This window comes from Chionomys nivalis, chromosome 11, assembly GCF_950005125.1.
Source record: "Chionomys nivalis chromosome 11, mChiNiv1.1, whole genome shotgun sequence".
Classification (NCBI taxonomy): domain Eukaryota; kingdom Metazoa; phylum Chordata; class Mammalia; order Rodentia; family Cricetidae; genus Chionomys; species Chionomys nivalis.
The window spans coordinates 14645260-14662863 of record NC_080096.1 but is presented as its reverse complement, the minus strand read 5'-3'; the positions used below and the strand labels follow the sequence as shown (position 1 = coordinate 14662863).

General features: G+C 41.1%; 1 protein-coding gene across 17 annotated transcripts in view; it reads left to right on the top strand.

The window, feature by feature from the left end:
• Eif4g3 (eukaryotic translation initiation factor 4 gamma 3) overlaps positions 1-17604 on the top strand; it is a 239448-nt gene that overhangs the window by 71084 nt on the left and 150760 nt on the right. The window lies entirely within an intron of this gene.

Sequence of the window (17604 nt, the reverse complement as noted above, 5' to 3'; positions counted from 1 at the left end):
TTTTGTTTTCATAGTTTAGGCGTTTTAGAACTTGACTACTAGGAAGCTTCTAAAGTTAATAAAAACAATTCTAAAACTGGTGATTATGACGTTTAGGGTTATTAATCAGAGTTTATGTTTCCAACAGGAATTATAATTTGCTAGATCATAATCAATTTGTTGCTCTGTTAAGGACTATATGAATTAATTTTTCATGGATTCTGTGAAATGCTTGTTTTTATATAATAGAACTTCAATTTTAAATATTTAAGGGCTGGAGAGATGACTCAGTGGTTAAGAGCACTGGCTGTTCTTTCAGAGGTTCTGAGTTAAATTCCCAGCACCCACATGGTGGCTCACAACCATCTCTAGTGGAATCTGATGCCCTTTTCTCGCATAGAGTTGTATTTGAAAATAGAGCATTCATATATTAAATAAATAAATCTTTATTTAAACTCTTTTTATTTAGCTCTTGGACAGAACTGTCTAAACTGTTATTAAGGTATATTAGTCTGAATCTCATCAAGAGAAAAATGTAGTGGAGATGGGTTGAATGAAAAGAAGGGACTCTGAGGATGTAAGAAGGGCAGATGGGTGAAGAAAGAACCCGTTTCTAGGGCTGATGTCGAAGCTGTGACTCCTTATGGTAGAAAGGTCTCTAGTGCTGCACAGTTGAGCTTGCTCACAGTGCTTCCTTTGGAACCTGCTAGAAGCTTGGCCTGTAGAATGTTGGGAAAGTTTCTTTCTCTTCCATTGATCTCTAACAAAGAGCTGCTGCAGTGTGAATGGTCCAGGCCTTACAGCGACTAGGTGGATGGGTTAGGAGTCACCAGTGGTGGAAGCTGTGGCACAAGCTGTGCTTGCTGCAGAATTTCCTTTTGTCCTCTTTTTGTCCTCTTCCTCACTAAAATTAAAACTTCCAAATGACTTTAGAAATACAGTACTCATTGATGTGGGATGTCCTCCTGTATATGTGTTGCTTTTCTTTTATTAGTTAATGAATAAAGCTGCTTTGTACTTTCTGTTCTGTTTTCTTCTAGGGTCTTTGAAAAGTTGAAGATAAATAAAGTTTTCCTTAGTCATGATAAAAAATAAATTAGATATGAAACTTTTCAAATACAAAGACTTAAATATTGTAAGTGTAGTTGTTGGTTAACACCCGTTTTGTCATATGTAATTTTACTATGTTAAACTTAAAACCTTCTTTTTTAATTAGACAGAAAAGGGGAAATGATGTGAGATGTCCTGTATATGTGTTACTTTTATTGGTTGATGAATAAAGCTGTTTTGGCCAATGGCTTAGTAGAGTAAAGCCAGGCAGGAAGTCTGAACAGAGATAGAGAGAGAGTAGGCAGATTCAAAGAGATGCCACGTAGCTGTTGAAGGAGACAGACTCCAGAACCTACTGGTAAGCCACAGCCTTGTGGCAATATACATATTAATAAAAATTTGCTAATTTAAGATATAAGAGCTAGGTAAAAATATGCCTAAGCTGTTGACCAAGCAGTGTTGTAATTAATATAGTTTCTGCGTGATTATTTGGTTCTGGGCAGCCGGGAAACAAACGAGCAGTCTCCGCTTACAATTCATTGCATAGAAAATGCAAAAGGAACTCTTAAACTTTGTGCAATTTTTAAAATATAGTATATTATTAGTTTGTTTTCTATTGCTGTGAAGAGACACCATGATCATAGCAACTCTTACAAAGGAAAACATTGAACTGTGGTGGCTCGCTTACAGTTTAGAGGTTCAGTCTATTATCATTGTGGGACATGGCAGTGTATAGGCATACATGGTACTGACTAAGTTGCTATATGTTGATATTCAGGTCAAAGGATGTAGACTGTCCCACTGGTCTTGGCTTGAGATGCACACACTTCCTCCATCACTACCACACCCTGCTCCAATAAGGCCACACCTCCTAATAGTGCCACACTCCCTTTGGGGCCATTTCCTTTCAAAGCACCACATTGGACAAGAACAACTTGAGAGTAAAGCATTAATTTCAGCTTACAACCTACAGTGCATCATTGAAGGGAGGCAGGGTAGAAACTTAAACAGAAACCTGGAGGCAGGAAATATAGGAGAGGCTGTGGAGAAACAACGCTTACTGGCTTGCTCCCTGGGCCTTGTTCAGCTTTCTTGCTTATAGTGTATAGGATCAGCAGCACAGGGATGGCCCCACCCAGAGTGAGGTGGGCTCTCCCACATCAATCAATCATCAATTTAAAAAGTACACAGTGGGCTTGCCTGCAAGCCAATGGATAGAGGCTGTGGTTGTTTCAGGAAAATGGCCCCCATAGACTCATATAGGTGTGACCTCGTTGGAGGAAGTATATCACTAGTGGTGGACTTTGAGGTTTCAAAAGCTCATGCCAGGCCTTGTCTGTCTGTCTTATCTGTCTCCATCCCTTACTCCCTCCCTCCTTCTCTCCTCTTCCTTTTTCTCTTCCTCTCTCCATCTCTGAGTTCCCCTCTCTCCCACTTTGGGTCAGGATGTAGCTCTTAGCTACCGCTCCAGATGCCATGTGTGTTGTCATGTTCCTGCCATGATGGTCATGTACTAACCCTCTGAAGCTGTAAACAATGCCTTCTTTAGGAGTTGCCTTGGTCATGGTGTCTCTATACAATAACAGAACTGTAGCTAAGACAGAAGCATCTTCTCAATTGAGGTTTTCTATTTTGTGTCAAGTTGACAAAGATTTAACAAGCACAGATACATAGTGTCCCCTTTCTGGTTCTGGGTTTTGTTTAAAGGGAGTGGTATGGCTTGCTGAGTGGCCCTGGTGGAGATCTACCCTTTGGAGCGGGCTATAGTTCTCCCTTTGTGCTGTTGAAGGAAAGCCGTTCTCAGGAACGTTCTTTCCTACAAATCTGCCAGGTAGTTAACTGTTTGCTGCTGGGCATTGCTGCCCCTCTGTACGGCACCAGGCATCTGTTCAGAGTAAGCTGTGCCCATCTGGAAACTGGCCAGCAGAGAAACCAGAGTTTGGAGCCAGGATAGGTGGTTCTGGCTGGAAGGCAATGTCTCCTGAAGGGTGCCTACGTAGCACCCTCTGTTGACAATAGTGTTCCAGGTGAGATGCTGAGATAATTTATAGAGCCAGATCCATTTTCCCATCACAGACTAACAAGGCAACTTTTGATCTGAAAGCAAGCAGCTGACAGTTGGTGAATAAGGAGAGAGAGTCCTCCACAACTGAGATTTTTACCTTTTCAGTGTGCGATTTGACCAAAGCAGCTGGTCCAAAGTTCTTCAATTTCCTGAAATCCACTAGAATTGCACAGTTCGCATTTAAGGAAAGATGTGTTCTCAGTGGTATCAGTTGTGAGGCCACAATAGCCATCCTTTCTGTCATTTCATCAGCTCTTCTTAGATACTAGAACACATGAATAGCTAGGAACCTTAGGAGAAGGACCACCAGTTATTATATTGGGTTCCTTTGTGGGTCTGTCTGCTAAGATTGCACCTGATTTCATGAGTGGATCCAGTAAGTGAAGAGCATGTGCACACGCGCATCCACCCACATATGCTCCAGGCAGGTGTGTCCCCTGAACTATGTTTACTTAATGTTCTGAGATAGGGTCTCACTAAGTTGCTCAGGCAGGCCTTGTTTGTGGCAGTCCTCTGTTTCCATCTCTCCCTAGCAAGTGCAGTTGTAGTTAGAACACAGGACTTCGCTGTGCGTTCCTGCGGATGCCTCACCTTGCAGTCTTCTCCCTCACCACCTCACCGTGAACCGACGTGCAGAGCAGCTTCGGATGCTGATTTCATTGTGCTTTTCCTTGCATTGCATTTCTCATAGTTGCAAAAATAGCCCAGTGGCGTAGAAAATTCCCCTGCCTGATATTTAAGTACTGTTGTTAGAGTAATAACTGGTTATTACCCAGATGGCATACAGTGAGCCCAGAGGGTATGGTTCTGCTTGGCAAAGCTATCTCACCTACACAGGTAGAATCCATATTAGAAATCTAGAAAATTAGAAAATGAAACGATTTTATAAGAATCAAGCATGTGATTTCATAGACATTCCTTGTTGTCTTTTATGTGGGATCAACTTGTGATTGGTGCTCCTCATTTTTGCCTAAATTCTGCCAGGGGAAAGAATAACTTTCTGAGTACAACTGGGGACTCTTCTTGCCCCCCACCCCTTCCTATCCCAGGGTATTTTGAGCAAGTTGCTTCAAACAAACAAATAAACAAAAGGCCTTCCTTTACCATGCAGGTTTCCTTCTGTGGACACTTGTATTTCATGTAGATCTGTACTTCCCGTAGCTCTGATTGCTGCTGGCCTAAGTGTTGCCACTTTCTAGAACTAATGAGACATACAGATGGTTGGTTCATTCATTCATTCATTCATTCATTCATTCATTGTTTTTGATAGTTCAATGTGTTGCTATTTCCACTCAGAAATCAGCACATGAAGGTGAATCTTGGAAAGGAGAATAAAGTAGGGTAGTGTTTTGTTTATCTTTAGTGCTCTACCGGGGATCAGTGTGTGATACAGGTGCTCTGCCACTGAGCTAGAGCCGCGGTCCTGGAACAGATTGCTTTTATAAAGACTAGGAAGTCAAGACAGTTTGATCACTCCAAGTGCTGGTAATATTTCTTGCAGAAATACCCTCTGCATGCATGTGATTGAGCAGGCGGCTCTGGGGTGGACCAGCGGGACCCCAGAGGGAAGATCATCAGAGGGAATGAGCATCACACTCAGAGAGGAGCTGAATTTGCTGGGGTAGCTGTCAGGGGTGTAGGGAGTGGAGCAGAACAATTCAGTAAAGGACTGTTGGCTCTAAAGGGAGCAAACAGGAAGGTTATTTGAAAGTTTGTGAACTGCAAAGAACAGTGTATAAAAACTCCTTTTCCCTTTCTTTTGAGACAGGTTCTCTTGTAACTTAGTCTAGGCCTTCCTCTGCCTTGCAAGTGCAAAGATCATTTCTAAACCGTCTACCAGGTGATGGATCTCATTTACTTTTCCTACACAATGGCTCTCAAGCTATTGTATTTCACCTCTCCTTTTCCATCTACTCAATAGATTTTTTGTTGTTGTTGTTTGTTTTTCTTTTTCGAGACAGGGTTTCTCTGTGGTTTTGGAGCCTGTCCTGGAACTAGCTCTTGTAGACCAGGCTGGTCTTAAACTCACAGAGACCCGCCTGCCTCTGCCGCCCAAGTGCTGGGATTAAAGGCGTGCGCCACCACCACCCGGCTCAATAGATTTGTTTTAAAGGCATGTACCACCACCATCCAGCAAGGTATTTCAAAGAGAGGGTATTCACAACATCAGTTTATTGTATTGGCCAAATGATTAATATGAGCCTGATGTAATCTAGAAATGAACATTGCGATAAACAGCTGATATCCACACAGCTGCAGAGGTGAAATAGAAATGGTGGTAGTGCAAAAACCTAGGTGTTTAGAGTGATTCGGAATGAAGTTCTGGATCAAGGTGATAGGCCTCCTCAGTGCCCAGCATCATGAGATGCCCTTCATTGATAAGTTCTGAAGTTTCTATCAGTTCTGTTATAATCCAAGTTATTTCTTAGTGTCATATGTCCACTTTGTACTTTTTATTATTTTTCCTGATGTTGTTCGTAGCTTTAGAGGACTAAGAGGACATGGTGTTCAGGCTGTAGTTTCCTGTGCTCAGAGCATCACCGCCTGACTGTTCTCGAGCCTGCCCAGGGAATGGGATTGCTAAAGAGGCATTTGGCAGTAGACTTTGTTTTTGTTTGCTTGCTTGTTTGAAGAGTTTTGCAGTATAACCCAAACTGGCTTGCATTCTCTATCATCCTGCCTCATCCTTGCTGGTATTATAACTGTGTGCCACCGTGCCTGTTCCTGCCTGTTGCAAAGCTTTTAGCATTGTACATACATGAAGATTTTCTTTTAGGAAACTAGAGCAGGTTTAGAGAGAAATATTTTGGGTCACCAAGTAGACAGGTAATAGAAACCAATATTTGAACAACAGCTGTCACTCGCCTCTCCCCTGGAGTGAGGGGGGGTCAGCTGTCCAGTTTCCATGTTTAGGGGGTGACTGAAATTCTGACTGCTGTTAAGGGCTCATAGAGCTATTCAAGGTTCACACTGGGAATGGAGAAGTTGGGAATAGGAGTGATGACTCAGAAGCCAGCTGGCTCATTTACATAACCATTTGGCAACCTTTAGAAGGGAGGAAGTAGTTTAGGCACTGGAGGCTAGCCTGGAATGATCAGATGTATGGAGGGCTGACCTGCAGGTATCATTCTTGCTTCTTCTGCTTTGAGCATGGTTAAAGCAGCTTGAGCATCAGTAAAGGCAGAAACTATTTGTAGACAAATATCGAAATACTAGAAAGAGTATTATCTCTATAAAAAAGAAAAAGAAAACTATCAAAAAGATGGGTAGAGGGCGATGGCACATGCCTTTAATCACAGCACTCGGAAGGCAGAGGCACATGGATCTCTTCTGTGAGTTCAAGATCAGCCTGTTTATCTATAGAGTTCCAGGACATTCAGGACCGAGAAACCCTATCTCAAAACCCTGCCTCCCTCCGCCCCCCCCCCAAAAAAAATGGTAGGTACATACACAAGAGATTTTTGTCTTCTGTTAAGCTTGTCCTAACTCTTAAAAACTGTAAGGAATAAAGACTTCTTGAAGAGTGGCCCTCTCTGGGATCTTTGAAAAGGATAATGTCACACTGAACGATAGTGCAATAAAAGCTCCTGAAGAAGCACTCAGTCTTCAGGCGTCTGAAGGCTAAATTGTAAAACATGTCAGATCTTCCTTAGACTAGAGATGGGTGTCAGGCATGTCTGACTCTACAAACATTAAAGTAATTGAATTTAAAATACTGAAAGCTGTTCTTCCTAGATCACAACAGAGCACAGGCACTCTGAGTTCCAGGTTGCTATTGCCAGGATGATAGCAGCTGGATGGTCAACACTTACGGTTTCAGGGCACCTTGTGACACAGCTGTGGTTATTTTCATTTTGTAGAATGAGACAGATTGATTTGATAGGTGAAATGTTTTGACTCGTGTCTTCAGATAGCATCTTTGGCAGACAACAAAGTCAGCACCCCCAGTTCCCAGCTTCTATTTATTTTTTCTGGTACTGAGAATTGAACTTAGGGCATCACCCATCTGAGGTAAGTGCTCCACCACTCAGCCACATTGTTTGCCTACAGTTCCCAGCTTCTTGACTGTCTTCCTTGTATTCTCATAATTCACTATTGTACATCATTTTTAGGCATGCGAGGCTTTTATAGCTCACTCTGGAAACACAACTATCATTCACGATATGTCCTTTGAAATACCATTTCTTTTTTTTTAATATTTATTATTTATTATGTATACAATATTCTGTCTGTGTGTATGCTTGCAGGCCAGAAGAGGGCATTACAGATGGTTGTGAGCCACCATGTGGTTGCTGGGAATTGAACTCAGGACCTTTGGAAGAATGCTCTTAACCACTGAGCCATCTCTCCAGCCCTGAAATACCATTTCTTATCTGAAGACATGGCTCAGCAGTTAAGGACACTTGCTGCTTGTCCTGGAGATGAATGTTCGTGTCTTAGAACCTACATCAGGCGTGCTGCTTTACCTCTAGCTCTAGGTGCTGGTAATCTGAAACCCTCCTTTTCCTGTGTGTGTGCGGTGTGTGTGGGGGAAACACTCACACATGTGTAATAATATGTTTCATTATATGTTTTAGGGTTGGGAGATGGCCCTGTAGATAATCACTTGCTTTCCAAGGAGGAGGGCAAGCCCCTACATAAAAAGCTAGGCGTGATGGCATGTGTCTATATTTTCAAGCTCTGAGAGACAGGACCAGGGAGGGACTTACTGGCCAGCTAGCCAGTTGATGAAATCTGGGTTTAATGAGAGACCCTGTCTCAAGAAAAAAGATGGAGAACAATTGATTATGATAACCTGATCTGCCACACATGACTACGCACCTGTGCATCCACACATGTGGGGGCACACACTCTACACACACAGAACGAAACAATACATTTCAGTTTTTTAAGCAGTCAACTTGAGAACCTTTGCTAAACAATTGAACTTTATAAAAATTTATTTGTACAGGCCTGGCAGTAGTGGTGCATGCCTTAAATCTCAGGAAGGCAGAGGTGTGTAGATCTCTGAGTTCAAGGCCAGTCTGGTCTGTAGAGCGAGTTCCAGGACAGCCAGGGTTACACAGAGAAACCTGTCTCAAAACACAAAAGCAGAAACATTTATCTGTTCAGTACTCAAAAAGAAGAGGGGTTATAGGACCCACACAAGATCGCGTATGCTCTGACAGATGCATGGAATCGGAGCCATCACTGCAGATAATGCAAGGAAGAATCTAGAGACTTAAATAAAGGTGTGGCTAGTGGGAGAAAGAAAGCAGCACAGATTTCAGAGCAGGTTCAGGTGGTGTTGGGTCTAGCCCAGGCCCAGCCGAGTAGATGTTGCAATGTCTGTAGGTGCCTGGGGACTCAGTGAACCATTAGGATCTTTCTGCCGGCACCTGATGTTTCATGGCTTTGTAGGGTGAACAATATCATTACTATTGCAAGACTATGAAGCACCCCAGACATAAATGTCTTCTGAGTGCCATACTTTTAGATGAGCCTATCAAGGCCCAGGGAAAACCATGGCATGTCACCTTGAACTAATTAAAAAGAATATGAAAATGGTTGTCCATGGAGCTCTCTCTGATGTCAGTACTCAAAAATGAGACTCATCTCAGGAGTTCTTAGTCTTACCTTCCTACTGGAATCAGCTGATACTGTGAGTCCCATTGCTCACAGATGCACTTTTCATTGCTTGGGTCTCAGTCTGGGTACTGTGATGAGTGCCTAGCCTTGAGAAGACAAGTGTGGGAAGTGCCCTTTTACTCCTCGGGAGCATGCAGCCCCTGTCCTACACACACACACACACACACACACACACACACAGAGAGAGAGAGAGAGAGAGAGAGAGAGAGAGAGAGAGAGAGAGAGAGAGAGAGGAGAGAGAGAGAGAGAGAGATGGGGTTGTTTCTTCATCTGACTGAAGCCATATTTATGTAGTACTGCAAGAGGTGTTCCTTCTGTGGCTGTGTCCTCTCTAGCTTTTGGCTGTAGAGCCGGATTATGTCCTGAGGCTTTAACTGTTGATTGGTTGCAGGTGCTTCCCTTTTGTGCAGTTAGGTCTTCATGGGTTTCAAACTAAAGTTCAATTGTTCCCAAGCATTTGAAGACAGTGAAACAGATCCCGCCATAGGATTTGTAGTGCCTGACTTGACCTGTAGTACGTCCTGAGTGTGACCAGAGAACAATAGCTGTAAATGAAATTTGGCAGTTACTTCTTTGACTGTTTATCGATGTGAATGCTTGCTTTATTTATATAAAAGAGAAGATCTTTTATTAAGAGTGAGTGGGTACTGATAAAGTTTGAGTAGAAGTTTATTTATTTATTTAGTTATTTATTTTGGTTTTTCGAGACAGGGTTTCTCTGTGGTTTTGGAGCCTGTCCTGGAACTAGCTAGACCAGGCTGGTCTCGAACTCACACAGATCCGCCTGCCTCTGCCTCCCGAGTGCCGGGATTTAAAGGCGTGCGCCACCACCGCCTGGCTGAAGTTTATTTTTTTTGACCATAGAAGCTTAGCTATAAAATGCTGAGTCTGCCCGTGGAGATCTTTTTCTGAGGAGGAAGGATTTCTTCAGTCATGCTACCCTTTCCTGTGAAGACTCCCTTGAGTTCCTGAGCTGGAAAATCAGGAAACTGTGGGCGTGACCTAGAGAGTGAGTTATCTTTTTCTGAGCTGAATGTTTCCAGAACATAGTCAGCAAATAAGCATTTATGAAAATATGGGCAGTGTTTAGGTATAGCGAAATACTGTTCCCACCTATTTGATTTAAAGTATTTTAAAAAATGTAACACGAGAGATTAAGGGGTTTTTGTTTATATGCATGTTTTCTTTCTTTTTTTTTTTGTACTATGTTACTGGTATTTCAGTTTATAGAGGGTGGTGAAAAACCAGTTTGCTTTCAGAATGACCACATTCTAGGATTCTGTAGATAATCAATATTTTGACTTGGATTGCTGAGGGTGACAAGTAGAGCCGTAGAGATGGGTGCTGGTGAATGACTAAAGCTGTTTCTGTGTATTGAGGACAGTGCCCATTAGCTGTCGGTTTACAAGGTAACAGTCAGGGTGATTGCATGACTTTAATGTGGACTAATTATGTACTGTGTCTTAATGTGGATGGTTGCCTAAAACATTAATTCAGAACTTTCCGCAAGCCACCATTAAGTAGAGTAGTATTTGTGGCAGATAGCCCTTTACAGTTGTACAGTTCCCCTGGTGTTGAAAGGCAGTTTTTTTCAGAATGAATAACCTCTCCACTGGAGCATTGTGTGAAGAGGCCTGCAGAGGAGTATTTTGTAAACTTCTTGGGAAATTTTTTCTTTGAGTTAGAGAGCTAAAAGGGGATTGATTGCACATTTGTATTCTCTATGGGCTAGGGAACCCTCTAGCACATCCACAATATAAAAAAGTTCTCAGTTCACTGTGGCATAAAGGCAGCCTTAGACAGCCATGTTTGCTGGTACATTCTTATAATCCCACCATTTGAAGCAGTTGTCCTGAGTTTGAAGCCCACTTGGGCTACATAGTGTGGCCTGCCCTTACTCAAAACAAAAGTTGTATATTTGAAAGGGAGGCTCTGTTAGCACTTTATCAACTGAGTAATTTCTCCAGCGTGTCATTTAAAAAATAGTGAACTGGTCCAGGTCCTAATGCTTGAGAGTAAGAGGCAGGCGAGGGTCTCTGTGAGTTCAAGGCCAGCTTGGTCTTGAACATAGTGGGTTCCAGAGCAGCCAGGGCTGCACAGAGAGACGCTACCTCTGCCTCTCGAGTGCTAGGATTAAAGCTGGCATTGCTGAATTTCCATAGCAGATTTCTGGTGCCTTATCTCCTCTTTGATTTCAGGTCACGGCACTTTATACTCAAGGCATTGTTGGTAAGATCCTCACTGGGATTGCTGTGGATAATCATGTATTTTTACTTGTGTGTGTATGCATGCAAGGTGTGTGCTTATGTGTGGTTGTGAGAGGTCAGAGGAAACTTCAGTTCATGGAAAGAAGAACTCAGGCAGTCATGCTTGTGTGGCTAGCACCTTTCCCACTGCCCCTATACTTTTATTTAAAAAGATTACAAAAACCTTCAAAAAACTGTGTGTATAATACAGTGCATTAAAAATCCAGAAAATCCCTCAGAGGTAGAAGTTAGTGACCTTAGTACTGTTTTGAAACAGAAAGAGTGAATCTGAAGTTTTCCTAGAAGCACTCAGCAGCCCTTGTGTTAAGGCAGCATAGAGCCTATGTGAAGGGAAGTGGTGGACGGTGGCCCTCTGTTCTCTGTCTCTTTGCCCTAAATTCTCAGTCTGCTCCTGTGGATTTGGAATTAATCCATAGTTAAGCACATAATCAGCTTCTGCAGATATATATAGGCTTTTATTTTTTGAGGTGTATAGGGGCTCACATGTGAAGGCCAGAGGATGCCTGTGTAGTTGGTTTTCTCTTTCTGTCTTTCTGTGCTTCTGAAGGGTGGACACAAGCTTGCTGAGCTTTAACAGCAAGTGTTTGACATGCTGAGCCGTCTTAAGTCAGTTGCTTTTTGGTGCTTGAAATCCTGACTTCTTTACATTGTGACTGTTCCACCCACAATGGCTGGCTGGCTGATAGTGTTTCTCCTGCACCCAGTCATTGTTGCGCTTGTATGCAGAGACCTTTTTCTCAGCACTGGCAGTTTTGCTGTTGCTGGAGGCAGGACAATCCTACTCAGTCTCTACCAGTGTCCTAAAGTGATTTTCTTCCGTAGTACTTTCAGAGTTGTAGATCTTGTGCTTTGATGTTTGACCCATTTTGAGGTAACTTTTGTGTATGGTACAGAGTGCATACCATTGCATCCTTTTTTGGGCTGGTGGGTATAGTGGGACCTTCTCTTTCACTGAGTCACTCCTTAGCCTGCATGTTCCCTGCCAGGCTTGTCTATTTTCAGTTTTCTCAGCACCATTGATTAAAAACACTTCCTCTTTGGGTGGTCATTTCCCATATATTTGAATTTTGTGTTTTGTTTGTTTGTTTGTTTGTTTGTTTCTGTTTTTCTGAGCACATCACCTTAGTCTTGTCAGTGGTCTTGTTTTTTGATTTGTTTTTTGTAGATCTGTGACAAAATTTCAAGAGGAGGGGCTTGAGCTACCCAGCTAAGTTCTTTTCATGGCTTTTTTGCTGTTTAAAAATCCTTGGAGGCCAATACCCACACTCAAATGAGCTTTTTGTTTCTAGAGAGCATCTGTTCATTGGGCCTTGATAGCAATTGTATTGGCTGGATAGGTCCTGTTGGGTTGACATTGTTTTCTGTTAATAGGTAACATTTTCCTGCTCATTCCTTAGCTTCTCTTGGCAACTTTTTGTTTTGTTTTGTTTTTTTGTTTTTGTTTTTGTTTTTCGAGACAGGGTTTCTCTGTGGCTTTGGAGCCTGTCCTGGAACTAGCTCTTGTAGACCAGGCTGGTCTCGAACTCACACAGATCCGCCTGCCTCTGCCTCCCGAGTGCTGGGATTAAAGGTGTGCGCCACCACCGCCTGGCTTGGCAACGTTTTATAGGGTTTTTTGTTTGAATCTTTTACTTTCTTAGCTTAATCACCACTTGACATTAATTCTTTTAAAATACTTTGTAAATTGAAGCTTTCTGTTTTTCTTTTCAGATAGTTGCATCTCTACAATAATTTTTATGTGTGGACTTTGTACCCTACTTTACGGAAATCGTTATTTCTAATATTTTGTGAGTGGAGTATGTATGTATGTGTGTATGTATGTATGTGTGTGTGTATGTATGTATGTATGTGTATGTATGTGTGTGTATGTATGTATGTGTATGTGTGTGTATGTATGTATGTGTGTATGTATGTATGTGTATGTATGTGTGTGTATGTATGTGTGTGTATGTGTATGTATGTGTGTATGTGTGTATGTGTGTATGTATGTATGTGTGTGTATGTGTGTGTATGTATGTATGTGTGTATGTGTGTATGTATGTATGTGTGTGTATGCATGTATGTATGTATGTATGTATGTATGTATGTATGTATGTATGTCAGGGGAAGGTAGTGAAAGATATCCTTGTGTGATTCTTCCCCCCACCCTGTCCCCATCTAGCTAATGTTGGGCACCAAACTTAATTAAGGCTTTGTGAGAAACTGCAGGCAGTGTACCACTGAGATGTATCACAGCCTCCCTAAGGTTTTCTGCATATAAAACGTGTATCATCAGTGAGCAGAGGCGTTTGTGTTGTCTTTTCTTGCATGGTATTCTTGCTTTCGGTAATTTTCTTTCTTTCTTTCTTTTTTTTTTTTCAAAACAGGAGACAGGATTTCTCTGTAGCTTTGGAGTCTGTCCTGGAACTAGCACTTGTAGACCAGGCTGGCATCAAACTCAGAGATCTGCCTGACTCTGCTTCCCGAGTGCTGGGTGGTGCATTAAAGCCATGCACCACCACCGCCCAGCTGATCTCTTCATTTTCTGATTTTTCAATTTCTTTCTTCAAAGATTTAAAATTCTTTTCATACTGGTCCTTCACTTGATTGGTTAGAGTTACCTCAAGATATTTTGTGTTATTTGTGATGTTTCTCTGATTTCTTTCTCGGCCCATTTATTATCTGTTTATAGTAGGGCTACTGACATTTTTGAGTTGATCTTGTATCCTGCTACATTACTGAAGGTGCTTATCATTTGTAGGAGTTCCCTGGTAGAATTTTTGGGGTCGCTCATGTAAATTAGCATATTGTTAGCAAATAATGAAAGTTTGACTTCTTTTCCGATTTGTATCCCCTGATCTCTTTTTGTTGTCTTACTGCTCTAACTAGAACTTCAAGTACTATATTGAATAGATATGGAGACAGTGGACAACCTTGTCTTTTCCTGATTTCAGTGAGATCGCTTTGAGTTTCTCTCCATTTAATTTGATGTTGACTTGCTTTATATTGCCTTTATTATGTTTAGGTATGTTCCTTGCATCCCTGCTCTCTCCAAGACCTGTTGAAGGCTTTTCAGCATCTAATGAGATGATCATGTGTGTTTTTTTTTTCTTTCAGTTTGTTTATATGGTGGATTGCATTGACGGATTTTTGAATATTGAACCATCCATCCCTACATCTCTGGGATGAAGCCTACTTGGTCATGGTAGATGATTTTTCTGATGTGTTTGGTTTGCCAATATTTTATAGAGTATCGTGGCATCAATGTTCATGATGGAGATTGGTCTGTAATTCTCTTTCTTTTTCTTTCTTTCTTTCTTTCTTTCTTTCTTTCTTTCTTTCTTTCTATTTTTTTTTTTTTTTGTTTGTTTGTTTTTCGAGACAGGGTTTTTCTGTGGTTTTGGAGCCTGTCCTGGAACTAGCTCTTGTAGACCAGGCTGGTCTCGAACTCACAGAGATCCACCTGCCTCTGCCTCCCGAGTGCTGGGATTAAAGGCGTGCGCCACCACCGCCTGGCTCTTTCTTTCTTTTTAAAGATTTATTTATTTATTATGTATACAGTGTTCTGGTGCCAGCAGACCAGAAAAGGGCACCATGTGGTTGCTAGGAATTGAACTCAGGACCTCTGAAAGAGCAGGCAGTGCTCTTAACCTCTGAGCCATCTCACCAGCCCTGTAATTCTCTTTCTTAGTAATGTCTTTATGTGGTTTCGGTATCAGGGTAGCTGTTGCCTCATAAAAAGAGCTTGACAATGTTCTGTGTCTATTGTGGAGGATTGGTATTGGTTTTTCTTTGAAAATCATGTAGAATTCTATGATGAAACCATCTGGTCTTGGGTGGTTTTGGTTGGGAGACTTTTGATGATTGTTTCTATTTCCTTAGTAGTTATAGGTCTATTTCATTTGCTTATCTGGCCTTGATTTAATTTTGGTAAGTGATATTTATCCAGAAATTGTCCATTTCCTTTAATTTTTCAAATTCTGTGGAGTACAGATTTTCAAAATATGACCTGATGATTCTCTAAATTTCCTCCTTGTCTGTTGTTACGTCCCCCTTTTCATTTCTGGGTTTTCTTAATTTGGATATCCTCTCTCTGCCTTTTGGTTAGTTTAGATAAATGTTTGTCTATTTTGTTGATTTTTTTTTTCCCTTGAAGAATCAACTCTTTGTCTCATTGATTCTTTGTATTGTTTTTGTTTGATTTTTTTTTCTATTTTGTTGATTTCAGCTCTCAATTTATTTCCTGTTGTCTAGTACTACTGGATGAGTTTGCTTCTTTTTGCAATAGATCTTTCAGGTGTTCTGTTATTTCACTAGTGTGGGATTTTTCCAGCTTGTTCATATAGGCATATAGTGCTATGAACTTTCCTCTTAGCACAACTTTCATTGTGTCCCATAAGTTTGGGAATGTTGTACAATAATTTTCATTGAATTTTAGGAAGTCTTTAATTTCTTTATTTGTTCCTTGACCCAGTGGTGATTCAGTTGAGCCTTGCTCAGTTTCCATGTGTTTTTGTGCTTTCTGCAATAATTAGTATTGTCGAATTCTAACTTTAAGCCATGATGATACGATAAGACATGGCTATTGGAGTATTTTGTAATCTGTTGAGATTTGCTTTGTTACTGAGTATGTGGTCAGTTTTCAAGTAGGATTCATGAGGTGCTGAGAAGAGGTATATTCTTTTGTGTTTGTGTGAAATGTTCTATAGATGTCTGTAACATCTTTGAGTCATAACATCTGTTAGTTCCTTTATTTTTCTGTTATGTTTCTATCTGGTAGACCTGTCCAATGGTGAGAGTGGGGTGTTGAAGTCTCCCACATTTTAGTGTAGGGCTTGATGTGTTTTTTAAGCTTTAGTAATGTTTCTTTTACAAATGAGGGTGCTGTTGTATTTGGGGCACAGATGTTCAGTATTGAGACTTCATCTTAATGGATTTTTCCTGTAATGAATATGAAATGACCTTCTTCATCTCTTTTGACTAATTTTAGTTTGAAATCTGTTTTGTTAGATATTAGGATAGCTACACCAGCTTGTTTCTTAGATCCATTTGATTGTAAAACCTTTTCCCAATCCTTTATTCTGAGATAGTATCTGTCTCTGTAGTTGAGTTGTGTTTCTTGTATGCAGCAGATGTTATGCCCAAATCCCTGCAAAAGCCAACAAGGAGACTGAGTCCCATATGTAAAAGCAAAGAGCCTTTATTTTAATCAAGTTGGCAAACTCTGTCTCCCCGCTTCTCCAGTTTACTGGAATATCTGGAGAGCCCCGAGCTCAGTTAGAAATGGGTTTTTATAGTAGTAAAGGTGGGGGTGAGTGGTTTCTGAGATTTAGGACCCTTGATTGGCTGACATTTGTCTAGGGGTGTCGTGGTGAGTGTGTACTAGGAGGAGGTCCTATCTACAGCAGTTGGAATCCCAGGCATTTCCTTTGGATGGTCTGTTCTGGGTGGTGCTAGGTAATCTCACTTTGTGGTTTCTCCTGCAGCCAGGCATTGCCTCAGGGTAAACTACTGAGACTCAGGCCTCTTATTAAATTTATTGATGGCCAAGTTCTACTCTGGCAGGTGATAATGATTGGAAGTAAAGAACTTCTTTGGGTGACCTGCCGATACTTAGCCTATCATGGCTGGCCCCTACAGCAAAAGGATGGATTCTGTTTTTGTATCTAGTCTGTTAGTTTGTGTCTTTGTACAAGCAAATTGAGTCCACTGGTATTAAAGGATATTAGTGACCAGCAATTGCTAGTTCCTGTTATTTTTGTGTTTTTGTTGTTGTTGGTATATGTGTGGGTTTCTCTTCTTTGGGATTTGCTGTTGTGTGATTGTCTATTTCCTGTGTTTTTGTTGGGTGTTGCTAATTTCCTTGGGTTGGAGTTTTCCTTCTAGTACTTTCTGTAATGTAGATTTGTAGATTAAATCTGGTTTTGTCATGGGATGTCTATGTTGGTTTTGTCATGGGATGTCTGTGTTGGTTTTGTCATGGGATGTCTGTGTTGGTTGACAGCTTTGCTGGTTATAGTAGTTTGGGCGGCTGGCATTTGTGGTCTCTTAGTGTCTGCATAATGCCTGACCAGGACTTTCTGACTCTCATTGTTTCCATTGAGAATTAGGGTTTAATTCTGATAGGTCTGCCTTTATATGTTATGTGGCCTTTTTCCTTTGCAGTTCATCTTATTTTTTCTTTAATCTGTATGTTTAGTCTTTTATTTTTATGTGGTGAGGGAAGTTTGTCTTTTTGGTTCTGTTTATTTGGTGTTTTGTAAGCTTTTTGTATTTTCGTTGACATGTTCTTTGAAAGACTGGGAAAGTTTTCTCTTATGACTTTTGTGCCTTTGAGCTGGACTTCTTCCCCTTCTTCAGTTTCTGTTATTCTTAGGTTCGGCTTTTTCATGGTGTTCCAGATTTCTTGAATATTTTGTGTTAAGAATTTGTTGTATTTAACATTATCTTTGATCAATGAATCTATTTCCTGTATTGTATCTTCAACACGTGAAATTTTCTCTTCCATCTCTTATATTCTGTTGTTTATGCTTGCTTTTGTGGTTCCTGATCATTTACCCAGATTTTCTATTTCCAGATTTCCCTCGGTTGTGTTTTCTCTTGACTCTATTTCAGTTTTCAAATCTTGAATCATTT